General features: G+C 36.5%; 3 long non-coding RNA genes across 3 annotated transcripts; all 3 read right to left on the bottom strand.

Annotated features, from left to right (window-relative positions):
• Positions 1 to 206: 206 nt before the first annotated feature.
• On the bottom strand, positions 207 to 1,438 carry LOC134247490 (uncharacterized). Its single transcript, XR_009987866.1, has 3 exons — positions 1,345 to 1,438; positions 744 to 889; positions 207 to 292 (listed from the first exon to the last, which is right to left on the bottom strand). It is a non-coding gene; the product is annotated as an uncharacterized LOC134247490 (long non-coding RNA).
• Positions 1,439 to 1,920: 482 nt separating this feature from the next.
• On the bottom strand, positions 1,921 to 3,754 carry LOC134247489 (uncharacterized). The gene is made up of 3 exons (XR_009987865.1): positions 3,626 to 3,754; positions 3,025 to 3,170; positions 1,921 to 2,060 (listed from the first exon to the last, which is right to left on the bottom strand). It is a non-coding gene; the product is annotated as an uncharacterized LOC134247489 (long non-coding RNA).
• A 769-nt stretch (positions 3,755 to 4,523) lies between these two features.
• Positions 4,524 to 6,424, bottom strand: LOC134247488 (uncharacterized). The gene is made up of 4 exons (XR_009987864.1): positions 6,324 to 6,424; positions 5,722 to 5,867; positions 5,119 to 5,264; positions 4,524 to 4,663 (listed from the first exon to the last, which is right to left on the bottom strand). It is a non-coding gene; the product is annotated as an uncharacterized LOC134247488 (long non-coding RNA).
• Between the last annotated feature and the right edge of the window lie 1,376 nt (positions 6,425 to 7,800).

Genomic DNA, 7,800 nt, shown 5'->3' with positions numbered 1-7,800 from the left:
GTTCTTATAACGGCACAAACATCCCCTTCACTATAGCCTCATTTCCGATGTAAACTCACTTATCTCAATAATCTCACAATGGCCGCCATCATTACACACATCTCTCATCTCAAACACAAGTACCATATGCACCCTCCATGATACTTACCGTTTTTGCCTGCTCCGAGCTTTTATCTGCTTTCAGCTAAATATTTCAGACCCCCTTCGCATATGCGTAACTAAGGCACTCTGGATGGCTTGGAGCTTAAAAAATCATTTTCCTGACCTTTCACTCAAATTTTAGTGACAGCATCTGAAAGAGCGTAAAATTTCCTATCAAATGAGTGTTTGAAATACAAAATTCATTGAAAATACTAGATATGACCATTTCAATTCATTCACATTATCCATCATAGTAACCATTCCGCCATTATTATCTAAGAGACGACTATGACGTCACAGTTTAAATTCCATTGTTGTAATACAACTTCCATTAAACGCCAAAAAGTCATTTTTAGACCGATTTTCGAGCGGTTTTCAATGTTTGACACTGTTTACAACTCTCTTCCGCACTGGATAAACCACATTTCAACTCTAAGACAGCCTAAATAACGTTCCTATAACGGCACAAACATCACCCTCTCACTATAGCCTCATTTCCGATGTAAACTCACTTATCTCAATAATCTCACAATGGCCGCCATCATTACACACATCTCTCATCTCAAACACCAAGTACCATATGCACCCTCCATGATACTTACCGTTTTTGCCTGCTCCGAGCTTTTATCTGCTTTCAGCTAAATATTTCTAGACCCCCTTCGCATATGCGTAACTAAGGCACTCTGGATGGCTTGGAGCTTTGAAACATAATTTTCCTGACCTTTCACTCAAATATTAGTGACAGCATCTGAAAGAGCGTAAAATTTCCAATCAAATGAGTGTTTGAAATACAAAATTCGTTGAAAAATGACTGAGATATGACCATTTCAATTCATTCACAATATTCATCTTAGTAACCATTCCGCCATTATTATCTAAGAGACGACTGTGACGTCACAGTATTAAATTCCATTGTTGTAATACAACTTCCATTAAACGCCAAAAAGTCATTTTTAGACCAATTTTCGAGCGGTTTTCAATGTTTGACACTGTTTACAACTCTCTTCCGCACTGGATAAACCACATTTCAACTCTAAGACAGCCTAAATAACGTTCCTATAACGGCACAAACATCACCCTCTCACTATAGCCTCATTTCCGATGTAAACTCACTTATCTCAATAATCTCACAATGGCCGCCATCATTACACACATCTCTCATCTCAAACACCAAGTACCATATGCAACCTCCATGATACTTACCGTTTTTGCCTGCTCCGAGCTTTTATCTGCTTTCAGCTAAATATTTCTAGACCCCCTTCGCATATGCGTAACTAAGGCACTCTGGATGGCTTGGGCTTAGAAACTATTTTCTGACCTTTACCTAAATTTTAGTGACAAATTTAAGACAGTTGAAAGTTCATCGAAAATTTTAATACAAAATTCATTGAAAAATATTGATATAATATTTCAATTATTCATTTCCATTATCGTCATATACCTTCCGCCATTATTATCTAAGAGACGACAGACTAAATTACATTCCATTGTTAATACAACTTCCATTAAACACCGAAAAAGTTTTTTAGACCAATTTTCGAGCGGTTTTCAATGTTTGACACTGTTTACAACTCTCTTCCGCACGGATAAACCACATTTCAACTCAAGACAGCCTAAATAACGTTCCTATAACGGCACAAACATCACCCTCTCACTATAGCCTCATTTCCGATGTAAACTCACTTATCTCAATAATCTCACAATGGCCGCCATCATTACACACATCTCTCATCTCAAACACCAAGTACCATATGCACCCTCCATGATACTTACCGTTTTTGCCTGCTCCGAGCTTTTATCTGCTTTCAGCTAAATATTTCTAGACCCCCTTCGCATATGCGTAACTAAGGCACTCTGGATGGCTTGGAGCTTAGAAACATCATTTTCCTGACCTTTCACTCAAATTTTAGTGACAGCATCTGAAAGAGCGTAAAATTTCCTATCAAATGAGTGTTTGAAATACAAAATTCATTGAAAAATGACTGAGATATGACCATTTCAATTCATTCACATTATCCATCATAGTAACCATTCCGCCATTATTATCTAAGAGACGACTATGACGTCACAGTATTAAATTCCATTGTTGTAATACAACTTCCATTAAACGCCAAAAAGTCATTTTTAGACCAATTTTCGAGCGGTTTTCAATGTTTGACACTGTTTACAACTCTCTTCCGCACTGGATAAACCACATTTCAACTCTAAGACAGCCTAAATAACGTTCCTATAACGGCACAAACATCACCCTCTCACTATAGCCTCATTTCCGATGTAAACTCACTTATCTCAATAATCTCACAATGGCCCCCAAAAAAAAAAAAAAAAAATTTTTTTTTTTTTTTTTTTTTTTTTTTTTTTTTTTTTTTTTTTTTTTTTTTTTTTTTTTTTTTTTTTTTTTTTTTTTTTTTTTTTTTTTTTTTTTTTTTTTTTTTTTTTTTTTTTTTTTTTTTTTTTTTTTTTTTTTTTTTTTTTTTTTTTTTTTTTTTTTTTTTTTTTTTTTTTTTTTTTTTTTTTTTTTTTTTTTTTTTTTTTTTTTTTTTTTTTTTTTTTTTTTTTTTTTTTTTTTTTTTTTTTTTTTTTTTTTTTTTTTTTTTTTTTTTTTTTTTTTTTTTTTTTTTTTTTTTTTAGACCGATTTTCGAGCGGTTTTCAATGTTTGACACTGTTTACAACTCTCTTCCGCACTGGATAAACCACATTTCAACTCTAAGACAGCCTAGATAACGTTCCTATAACGGCACAAACATCACCCTCTCACTATAGCCTCATTTCCGATGTAAACTCACTTATCTCAATAATCTCACAATGGCCGCCATCATTACACACATCTCTCATCTCAAACACCAAGTACTAGTACCATATGCACCCTCCATGATACTTACCGTTTTTGCCTGCTCCGAGCTTTTATCTGCTTTCAGCTAAATATTTCTAGACCCCCTTCGCATATGCGTAACTAAGGCACTCTGGATGGATTGGAGCTTAGAAACATCATTTTCCTGACCTTTCACTCAAATTTTAGTGACAGCATCTGAAAGAGCGTAAAATTTCCTATCAAATGAGTGTTTGAAATACAAAATTCATTGAAAAATGACTGAGATATGACCATTTCAATTCATTCACATTATCCATCATAGTAACCATTCCGCCATTATTATCTAAGAGACGACTATGACGTCACAGTATTAAATTCCATTGTTGTAATACAACTTCCATTAAACGCCAAAAAGTCATTTTTAGACCGATTTTCGAGCGGTTTTCAATGTTTGACATTGTTTACAACTCTCTTTCGCACTGGATAAACCACATTTCAACTCTAAGACAGCCTAAATAACGTTCCTATAACGGCACAAACATCACCCTCTCACTATAGCCTCATTTCCGATGTAAACTCACTTATCTCAATAATCTCACAATGGCCGCCATCATTACACACATCTCTCATCTCAAACACCAAGTACCATATGCACCCTCCATGATACTTACCGTTTTTGCCTGCTCCGAGCTTTTATCTGCTTTCAGCTAAATATTTCTAGACCCCCTTCGCATATGCGTAACTAAGGCACTCTGGATGGCTTGGAGCTTAGAAACATCATTTTCCTGACTTTTCACTCAAATTTTAGTGACAGCATCTGAAAGAGCGTAAAATTTCCTATCAAATGAGTGTTTGAAATACAAAATTCATTGAAAAATGACTGAGATATGACCATTTCAATTCATTCACATTATCCATCATAGTAACCATTCCGCCATTATTATCTAAGAGACGACTATGACGTCACAGTATTAAATTCCATTGTTGTAATACAACTTCCATTAAACGCCAAAAAGTCATTTTTAGACCGATTTTCGAGCGGTTTTCAATGTTTGACACTCTTTACAACTCTTCCGCACTGGATAAACCACATTTCAACTCTAAGACAGCCTAAATAACGTTCCTATAACGGCACAAACATCACCCTCTCACTATAGCCTCATTTCCGATGTAAACTCACTTATCTCAATAATCTCACAATGGCCGCCATCCCCCCCCCCCCCCCCCCCCCCCCCCCCCCCCCCCCCCCCCCCCCCCCCCCCCCCATTGTTGTAATACAACTTCCATTAAACGCCAAAAAGTCATTTTTAGACCGATTTTCGAGTGGTTTTCAATGTTTGACACTGTTTACAAATCTCTTCCGCACTGGATAAACCACATTTCAACTCTAAGACAGCCTAAATAACGTTCCTATAACGGCACAAACATCACCCTCTCACTATAGCCTCATTTCCGATGTAAACTCACTTATCTCAATAATCTCACAATGGCCGCCATCATTACACACATCTCTCATCTCAAACACCAAGTACTAGTACCATATGCACCCTCCATGATACTTACCGTTTTTGCCTGCTCCGAGCTTTTATCTGCTTTCAGCTAAATATTTCTAGACCCCCTTCGCATATGCGTAACTAAGGCACTCTGGATGGCTTGGAGCTTAGAAACATCATTTTCCTGACCTTTCACTCAAATTTTAGTGACAGCATCTGAAAGAGCGTAAAATTTCCTATCAAATGAGTGTTTGAAATACAAAATTCATTGAAAAATGACTGAGATATGACCATTTCAATTCATTCACATTATCCATCATAGTAACCATTCCGCCATTATTATCTAAGAGACGACTATGACGTCACAGTATTAAATTCCATTGTTGTAATACAACTTCCATTAAACGCCAAAAAGTCATTTTTAGACCAATTTTCGAGCGGTTTTCGATGTTTGACACTGTTTACAACTCTCTTCCGCACTGGATAAACCACATTTCAACTCTAAGACAGCCTAAATAACGTTCCTATAACGGCACAAACAGCACCCTCTCACTATAGCCTCATTTCCGATGTAAACTCACTTATCTCAATAATCTCACAATGGCCGCCATCATTACACACATCTCTCATCTCAAACACCAAGTACCATATGCACCCTCCATGATACTTACCGTTTTTGCCTGCTCCGAGCTTTTATCTGCTTTCAGCTAAATATTTCTAGACCCCCTTCGCATATGCGTAACTAAGGCACTCTGGATGGCTTGGAGCTTAGAAACATCATTTTCCTGACCTTTCACTCAAATTTTAGTGACAGCATCTGAAAGAGCGTAAAATTTCCTATCAAATGAGTGTTTGAAATACAAAATTCATAGAAAAATGACTGAGATATGACCATTTCAATTCATTCACATTATCCATCATAGTAACCATTCCGCCATTATTATCTAAGAGACGACTATGACGTCACAGTATTAAATTCCATTGTTGTAATACAACTTCCATTAAACGCCAAAAAGTCATTTTAGACCGATTTTCGAGCGGTTTTCAATGTTTGACACTGTTTACAACTCTCTTCCGCACTGGATAAACCACATTTCAACTCTAAGACAGCCTAAATAACGTTCCTATAACGGCACAAAACACCTCACCCTCTCACTATAGCCTCATTTCCGATGTAAACTCACTTATCTCAATAATCTCACAATGGCCGCCATCATTACACACATCTCTCATCTGAAACACCAAGTACCATATGCACCCTCCATGATACTTACCGTTTTTGCCTGCTCCGAGCTTTTATCTGCTTTCAGCTAAATATTTCTAGACCCCCTTCGCATATGCGTAACTAAGGCACTCTGGATGGCTTGGAGCTTAGAAACATCATTTTCCTGACCTTTCACTCAAATTTTAGTGACAGCATCTGAAAGAGCGTAAAATTTCCTATCAAATGAGTGTTTGAAATACAAAATTCTTTGAAAAATGACTGAGATATGACCATTTCAATTCATTCACATTATCCATCATAGTAACCATTCCGCCATTATTATCTAAGAGACGACTATGACGTCACAGTATTAAATTCCATTGTTGTAATACAACTTCCATTAAACGCCAAAAAGTCATTTTTAGACCGATTTTCGAGCGGTTTTCAATGTTCATTGTTTTGTTACAACTCTCTTCCGCACTGGATAAACCACATTTCAACTCTAAGACAGCCTAAATAACGTTCCTATAACGGCACAAACATCACCCTCTCACTATAGCCTCACTTCCGATGTAAACTCACTTATCTCAATAACCTCACAATGGCCGCCATCATTACACACATCTCTCATCTCAAACACCAAGTACCATATGCACCCTCCATGATACTTACCGTTTTTGCCTGCTCCGAGCTTTTATCTGCTTTCAGCTAAATATTTCTAGACCCCCTTCGCATATGCGTAACTAAGGCACTCTGGATGGCTTGGAGCTTAGAAACATTTTTCCGATTTTCACTTCAAATTTGACAGCATCTTCGACGTAAAATTTCCTCAAAAGTAAATAATTCCTTGAAAAATCCCCTATATGCCCATTTCATTAAATCACTTATCTCAATAAACAATCCGCCATTAATTATCTAAAACGACTATGACCTCCAGATATTCCGTTTTCCTTCCATTTTACGCCAAAATATTTTAGACCCCCTTCCAAGCGTAATAGGCACTCTGATCTTGGATAAACACATTTTCCTGACCTCCTAATTTAACAGTCTAAAGGCAAAATTTCCTTCAAATGAGTCTTGAATAGTAAACCATTCATTAAAAGCTGAATATGCCCATTTCAATTCATTCAACTATCCATCATAGTAACCATTCACTCCATTATCTAAGACACTATAACTTTAAGCTCACATATTTAACACTTCCATTGTGTAATAGCACTTACTTAAACGCTCAAAAAGCATTTTTAGACCGATTTTCGAGCGGTTTTCAATGTTTGACACTGTTTACAACTCTCTTCCGCACTGGATAAACCACATTTCAACTCTAAGACAGCCTAAATAACGTCCCTATAACGGCACAAACATCACCGTCTCACTATAGCCTCATTTCCGATGTAAACTCACTTATCTCAATAATCTCACAATGGCCGCCATCATTACACACATCTCTCATCTCAAACACCAAGTACCATATGCACCCTCCATGATACTTACCGTTTTTGCCTGCTCCGAGCTTTTATCTGCTTTCAGCTAAATATTTCTAGACCCTTTTCGCATATGCGTAACTAAGGCACTCTGGATGGCTTGGAGCTTAGAAACATCATTTTCCTGACCTTTCACTCAAATTTTAGTGACAGCATCTGAAAGAGCGTAAAATTTCCTATAAATGAGTGTTGAAATACAAAATTCATTGAAAAATGACTGAGATATGACCATTTCAATTCATTCACATATCCATCAATAACCATTCGCCATTATAAAGAGCGATTATCAAGATTAAATCCATTTTTAAAAACATACCAAAATCATTTTTACATTTCACGTTTAATTGCATTTTAACTCTTCGCCGTATAAACCATTTTTAACAAACTTCCTAAACGCACAAAATACTCTCACTAACTCATTTCCAAACTCACTTCTCAATATCTCATGCCGCATTTAACCATTCTATCTCAAACAATACCATCCCTCCACTTACCGTTTTCCTCCCGAGCTTTTATCCTCATAATTTTCTAGCCGTTCATATGCTTTACTAAAACTCTGACCTTGACTAGAATACTTTTCCTGCTCCGATTTTGCGCTCGAAAATTTCATCCTTTCAATTGGTTAAAGCATATGAAGCTTAAATACTTAATTATTACAATAATAT

This window comes from Saccostrea cucullata, unplaced genomic scaffold (genome assembly GCF_032062105.1).
Source record: "Saccostrea cucullata isolate Sc308-1 unplaced genomic scaffold, CSIRO_AGI_Scuc_v1 ctg19557, whole genome shotgun sequence".
Taxonomy (NCBI): domain Eukaryota; kingdom Metazoa; phylum Mollusca; class Bivalvia; order Ostreida; family Ostreidae; genus Saccostrea; species Saccostrea cuccullata.
The sequence above is the reverse complement of the archived record's forward strand: the minus strand, read 5'-3'. Positions and strand labels throughout refer to the sequence as shown.